At 36.3% G+C, this 7,540-nt stretch overlaps 1 pseudogene; it reads left to right on the top strand.

Annotated features, from left to right (window-relative positions):
* Positions 1 to 2,591: 2,591 nt before the first annotated feature.
* On the top strand, positions 2,592 to 6,944 carry LOC133825141 (ABC transporter B family member 19-like; annotated as a pseudogene).
* Positions 6,945 to 7,540: the final 596 nt, after the last annotated feature.

Here is a 7,540-nt window from a genome sequence, read left to right on the forward strand (position 1 = left end):
TTATTATAACCTAAGGTTTAGATAGAATTATTAAGAGTGTGACACTTGTCACAAACTTGTTTATTTAAGGATTTTAGATGAATAATTTAATTAAAAGAATAACTAGGTGATACGAAAAACATGTTGACTTCGAGTGAATGAAATCACAAAGACTCGAGATATAGATCTAGGCGATATATGCCCAGGGTAGGCGAAATATCGCCCCTAGGAGACATTTTTGAATTACTTGAGAATTTAAGATTTAAAAACACCTTAACCACTTGACTTGCTCTTGAAAGATCCCGACTGAGTTCTGGGCATCTGTTGAATGAAAATTCAAATCTTTTTCATTTATATTCATTTATTTATTCATTTTAAAAAAGGGTTAGTTTCACTCCGTGAACTCTATAAATAGGACCTAGTACTCAGCCATTTCACTCATCATTCAAGCATTGTTCAGAGCCTCTAACCTGCTAAGATTACTATAGAGAGAAAACACTTGGGTTTTGGGTTAAAAGATTTTCCAATCTAAGCATTTCTAAACACTTGGGAAGTAAGATAGAGTGTTATTTCGGTATCGAGGTGTAGATCAAAGTCATAGTTCATCCAATTTATTCTTATCCTTAACTTCAGTTCTTCATGGTTCTTTAGTTTTCTTTTGTTTTCTTACAGATCCTAAATCCTTGTTATGATTCTTGGTTAGGTGTTTAAGTTCTTTGAAACTTAAGGTTTTCGATAAGTTTCCTTCTTGATGGTTTAGTTCTCTTTTTCATCTCCTTTTCTTCAGAAACTCATGGTTTTTATAGTTGGTTTTAGGAGTGTTCCAATCCCGTTCTTGCCTCCATATCCCGATTTTTGGTAAGAAAAATAGCTTAGATTATATGTGTTTATATAATATGTTATGATATGTTTTATGCTATGATATGATATATTTTTTGTAGTCGCTTGGGCATATGACTTGCTTAGATAGCAAGCCCCAAGGATTTTTTATCATTTTTGTGGTTTAGAGTAATGATTTACCCTACGTCGATTAGTAGAAAGAGGACCTAGATGGGTTATCATATACTATAGTTGTGATCTAACCTACCTCGATTAGTAGACTGATGACCTAGATGGTTTTATCGCATACCACGTTAATGAGTTAATGGCCATTAATATATATATATATTTTTATCAAAAGGAAAATTTTTATTGATCAACAAAGCAAGATACAACTAACAAAGGCTGGTACAAAAACCACCTCAGAAGACTAACAAGTTACAACTTATTGACAAAATTTATCATTTCTCTTTCTCTACTAGTACATTGACGACCTATCACTACAACAATTTGTAGTATATATTACATTAAAAAATAGCATATATTTAAAAGTGCTATTAATGGTGGGTGATTAAAAACACACGGAACATTATATTTTGGCGCCATATGAATAGACCTCAGGCGATAAAATGAATTTTTTTTTAGTCTCATCTGCCAAATTCCCTAAATCTCAGTTACCCCAAAAATTTCTCTCAGCCTCCATCTCTCACTCTCGTCTCGTCTCTCCGCCCTCTCCGCCTCACAAAGTCTCATTCTCGTCTCGTCTCTCTGCCGTCTCCGCCTCACGAAGTCTCACTCTCGTCTCGTCTCTCCGCCTCACGAAGTCTTCTCAACTCATCTCTGCCTCACGAAGACACGCTCCAGAGTGGAGCTCTTTCTCCGCCTCACGAAGTCACGCTCCAGAGTGGAGCTTCTCTGCCTCACGAGTTCTTTCTCTGCCTCAAGAAGTCACGCCTCATGAAGTCACGCCTTCCAGAGATCTATCTCTGCCTCACGCCCACTATCTCAGGTTCGTTTCTCTCCTCGGCTTACATCTTTTTTATGGAACGATACCATATGATTCATCCCTCTGCCCTCCAATTTGCAGCCCTTGGGTTCCTGCTCTCCGTGGGTGAGGAGTCTGTGTTCACAGGTGCTGTCTTACATTGGGGTCATCTGTCGTGCCATTTTTCTGGGCCATTGGGTTCATGTGAGGTGGCGTGGTAAAGGGTTTCTTTTTCTCAATCATCTCATATGTTTTAGTTAAGAAGCTAGGTCAGTTAGGAGTCTCAGAAGTGAGTGATTAGCCAATCTGATTGGGTGTTGTTGCGAAGGAGATGAGAGGTTGCTGGTGGCCGATTTTATGCCCCATGAAACTCTGGCTAAGCATCTTTTTCACTGTAAGCTACTTTATTTCTTTATATATATATATTTATATGTATATGTTTGTACATACTTCCGTTAGGTTTCCTTTTTATGGGTGATAATTTATTAAATAAAGCTAAAATGACTGAAAGTGAAGCTGGGAAGATGTATTTGGTTATTGTTTGGCTGAAAAATGCATTGTAGGTTTTTGACTTGTTCAAAATGACTAAGACTGAATAAAATTGATGTTTCATTCAAGATCTTTTTCATTAAAAGGTTTTTCATGGGACTTAAAAGTGAAATATTGGTATTTAATTTCCTTGATTGCCCAAGTACTTGCTTGTTTATCGCCCCCATACATGGTCTTACGACTTTGCGGAGTGCCTGAAGCTGAGAAGAAGAAGGAGCAAACCCTTCCCTTTTACCAACTTTTATGTTTTGCAGACAAGTATGATTGGCTTCTCATGAAAACTGGCAGTATAGGAGCCGTTATCCATGTCTCCTCCATGCCCATTTTCTTCCTCTTGTTTGGTGAAATGGTCAATGGTTTTGGCAAAAACCAAATGGATTTAAAGAAAATGACTGATGAAGTGTCAAAGGTTGGCAATGACACTATCTTCAAATAATAATATTCTTCAAAAGAACGATACTTTTGATTGAACTTAGATTTGAGATCTGATACATTAATTTTCTCTTTTTGGTTCTTTCTTCCATTTTTGCAGTATTCACTATATTTTGTCTACCTAGGCCTCATTGTGTGCGTATCATCCTATGCAGGTATGTGAAAATTAAATTATTTTTGCAACTTTTTCTTCTTCTTGGCTTAGTTTTAGTCTCTTTGCTGATCCTGAAAGATGATACACTACCTAGTTTGGACCATATAGGCTTGCTGAGACTGGTTGGTGCCGAGCCCACATGGGTTCATCAACTAATGCAATATTCTTTTTCCTCTTTAACTAGCCAATCTCACTCATCATCTTCTCTTACGTTGTTCAAATAATACTGTTTTTAATTTGTAGATAAGCTCAAAGATCAAAATTTTGAAACTTTTTTTCTTCTTATCTTGGAAAATTAAAAAAAATTATTCAGAGATTGCATGCTGGATGTACACCAGAGAAAGACAAGTGGGGACTCTGAGAAAGAAATATTTGGACGCTGTGCTGAAACAAGACGTGGGCTTTTTTGATACAAACGCTAGAACAGGGGATATAGTCTTCAGTGTCTCTACGGACACTCCTCTAGTCCAAGACGCCATTAGTGAGAAGGTTGGTTTTGTCTACTCTCCCATATTCATTAATTACATTCTCTCGCTCTCACACATGCATGTAGTTATTACTTGCTAGTATTCTCACTTGACTCATCTTCACCCAGAACAATAAAAAAAATTAAAAAAAAAAAGAGAGAGAAGAAGGAAAAGAGAATGGATTAGTCTAGTCAATGGAGTGGCCTTAGATCGAGATATGCTTATCTGGGTACGGCGGTAGTTGGCTAATACATTAATGGGGGGCCCACAATTTCATCTTCTCATCGAGGCGCACGTTAGCAAGTACTTGGTTAACGTGCGCTGTTACCTCTCGCCTTTGTTTTTGCTCTATATTCCATGGATGGAGCAATGTCTGATCTTCATGGAACCACAAGGCAATAATGAAACGTTGTCGTATTGATGTCATTTCGTTTTGTTTGTTTGTTTTGTTTTTTTAGGTGGGAAACTTCATACATTATCTGTCAACGTTTCTGGCTGGACTGGTGGTGGGTTTTGTTTCGGCATGGCGGTTAGCTCTGCTGAGTGCGGTGGTGATTCCCAGGATTCCCTTTGCCGGAGGCTTATATGCTTTTACGCTCACTGGTTTAACCTCCAAGAGTCGACAGTCTTATGCAAACGCCGGAGTAATTGCCGAGCAAGTGAGTTTGGGTTCAACTTTTTCTCTTTGGCTTATATCAAAACGACAATCTTTCATTTAGTGTCGTTTTGCTTTGCTATGTTTTGTTACTTTTAGTATTCGGTTTAAATTTTGTGTAGTATTTTCTCTGTTACCTTTATTTGTGTGTGAAATGATGAGTTTTGACATGTGAAACCAACCACGCATGAAATGAAAGTTGTTTGTTCCACTAGACTCTCCTTTCCATTTTTTTTGTTGGTAGGAATATTAGATAAAAAAAGAAGAAAACTTCAGAAGTGTGCGAAGGTTTACTGTTTGGGAAAATGACAATGATGATTGCGTTTTAAGCAAAACGACTAATTCCTAAGTTGGATTTTGACTCTTTTGGCCTACCTGATAGGATAATTCAAATAGTGTAACTTGACAATTTTCATTTTTAGTTGGTGATATCCCATGTGCAACACACTGTTAGCTAAGTTAGTTTTTAGTACTCTTTTGGCCAAATGAGAAGAGAATCCAAATAGTGTAAGTAACTAGACGGTTTTCATTTCCTTCTTGTAGTTATATCACATGTTATGTTTCACCTTAGTAACTGGTTAATTGTTCTGGGTTTTTTCATAATTGTTTTCTGTCTTAGGCTATTGCACAAGTACGGACAGTCTACTCGTATGTGGCGAAAGCAAGGCCCTAAATTCCTATTCAGATGCCATTCAAAATACGTTGAAGCTTGGCTACAAGGCGGGAATGGCCAAAGGTTTGGGATTAGGATGTACCTATGGTATTGCTTGCATGTCGTGGGCCCTTGTTTTCTGGTAGGCGGGCGTGTTCATCAGAAATGGCCAGAGTGATGGGGGGAAAGCTTTCACTGCTATATTCTCTGCCATTGTTGGTGGCATGTAAGAATTCAAGCTTAGGTTTATAGATTTCCATTTTAATTGAATAAACTCTTGATTAACGTACAATAATAAATCTAACATGAGCTTGGGTCAGTCATTCTCAAACCATGGGGCATTCAACAAAGGTAAAATGGCTGGATACAAGTTGATGGACATTATCAATCAAAAGCCAACCATAACTCAAGACACATTAGATGGAAAATGCTTGGACGGGGTTAATGGCAATATAGAATTCAAGGAAGTATCTTTCAGCTACCCATCAAGGCCAGATGTTTTCATTTTCCGAAACTTTTCAATCTTCTTCCCTGCTGGGAAAACTGTTGCTGTTGTTGGTGGAAGTGGATCAGGAAAGAGCACTGTTGTCTCTCTCATCGAAAGATTCTATGATCCTAATCAGGGTAATTAAAAAACTCTGCTCTTGTGGATAGATTGAAAATAAAGTTGTCCTTATCTAACTTGTTGTATTGATGTTTTATCGTGGGTGAGCAGGACAGGTTTTGCTGGATAATGTAGACATAAAAACATTGCAATTGAAATGGTTACGCGATCAGATTGGGCTAGTGAACTAAGAGCCTGCACTCTTTGCGACCACCATATTGGAAAACATACTCTATGGAAAGCCGGATGCAACAATGGCGGAAGTAGAAGCTGCAACTTGTGCAGCAAATGCTCATAGTTTCATTACTTTGCTGCCTAATGGTTACAACACTCAGGCAAGTATTTGTTATCGAACTTCAAATTAAATTATTTGGGTAGCTTACGACGCAGGGTTCTGTTTTAATCTCTTTTTCTTATTATTGTTTCCTAGTCATTTAGGAGGGAAAATTTCTAGATATCCTATTTAGTTTTCAACCTTGATAATATAAGTACTGTGGGAGTGAATGTTAATCGTGTGTACTTCTTATTTCAAAAACCAGGCGGGAGAACGAGGAATCCAACTCTCTGGTGGCCAAAAACAGAGAATTGCAATTGCAAGAGCTATGTTGAAAGATCCCAAAATCCTTCTCCTTGATGAAGCAACCAGTGTGCTTGATGCGGGGTCAGAGAGCATTGTTCAAGAGGCTCTAGACAGGCTCATGGTTGGAAGAACAACCGTAGTTGTGGCTCATAGACTATCCACCATAAGAAATGTTGACAGTATTGCTGTTATACAACAAGGACTAGTTGTTGAGACAGGAACACATGAAGAGTAAATATATGTACATCAGTTCATAAGCACATATCTCTGGTTTTAACTGGATAATAAGTTGGATCAACATTGTTGGTTTATATTGTTTGCAGGCACTTGATCTAATTCGTGGCAAGAATTTTCTGATGCTTATGGATTCTGCTCTAGAGGGTAATTTTTCAAATGATGATGGAACTGAACTTGTGCGTTTAGCTTCCCACTGTTTGCAGTATGAAGCACGTGAGAGACCAAATGCAAAGTCTCTTGTCACTTCTTTCACGTCTCTTCAGAAAGAAACAGAGGTGTGTACTCTGCTTTATCCTTTCATTTTTATGTTTAGTAAATTTGTTCTTCTATTTTATTAGTTATCTTTTTGCCTGAAATACTATTTTTTGCACACTACCTTTATGTATTTTTTTGTAATGATGAAATGGAGATCATTGGCACTTGTCTAATTGAGGATACAACCAAATTGGATTGTGAGATTTTGGCCATTTGATAATTGAAAATTTGCTTCCATATTCAAGCAAATTATGAAATTATTGAAACCTGCCATTCTCATTTGATAATGACCAAGTGCTTATCTCCAATTACTGAACATGGTATGTACTCAACTCAATTTTTTCTTTTGTTTCTTAGTCATTGAGTTAATATAATATATGGCTTCAGTGTATTCTAGTTTCTTGCTTGACCTTTTATTTTCTTGAGTTCTTTTATGCCTTTCAGCTTTTCCTCTATTCTGAAGTTGTTTTTGAACAAAGAGAGATGAGTAGGTATTTAGCAACTTTATTTTATAATTTAATTTATATTAATAACAAGGATGGAAGGAATCCATTGAGCGTTTCTGTGGCTGCCTAGTAATAATTTTACAAAATAGGTCTATATCTATATGCAAATTTATATTATTTAGGCTTCTTTCTTTGATACTTTTGATAATTAATATGGTTTTTTAAGAGTTACTATAAGCACTTAACAATTTGTGATTCCGACAATGTTTCGGTAAAAGATGAAAGTATCTTTAGAATGGGTCCATTATTAAGAGTTGATCATTTATGCGTTAATTTCATCTAATATAAATATTCAACTGATTGCTTTTTTACATAGTGGTTATATAATATTTTTGTATTGATTGCTTTTAGCCAGGTCTTAATGAGAAATTAAAATGTATGAAGCAACATGCTTTTAGATCAGTTCGCTTAATATTATTGACTTCTATTTAAAAGGAATGATTTCTTTTTTATTATTATTTTTAAAATAGATTTTGGGAGATGAAAAGAGTGGAAATGGATTATGCAAACAATGATATTCTTGGAAAAGCAGTTGAGAAGAGTCTTACCAGCATTCTAGCAAGTGAGTTTTATTTAAAGATGCGTGTTAGATTTAAAATTGTTCAAAAATCTTATTATTTGCATAGATTGATATGGTAAATAACTTAAATGTATTGAAAACTATAT

This window comes from Humulus lupulus, chromosome 3 (assembly GCF_963169125.1).
Source record: "Humulus lupulus chromosome 3, drHumLupu1.1, whole genome shotgun sequence".
In the NCBI taxonomy this organism is placed as follows: Eukaryota; Viridiplantae; Streptophyta; class Magnoliopsida; order Rosales; family Cannabaceae; genus Humulus; species Humulus lupulus.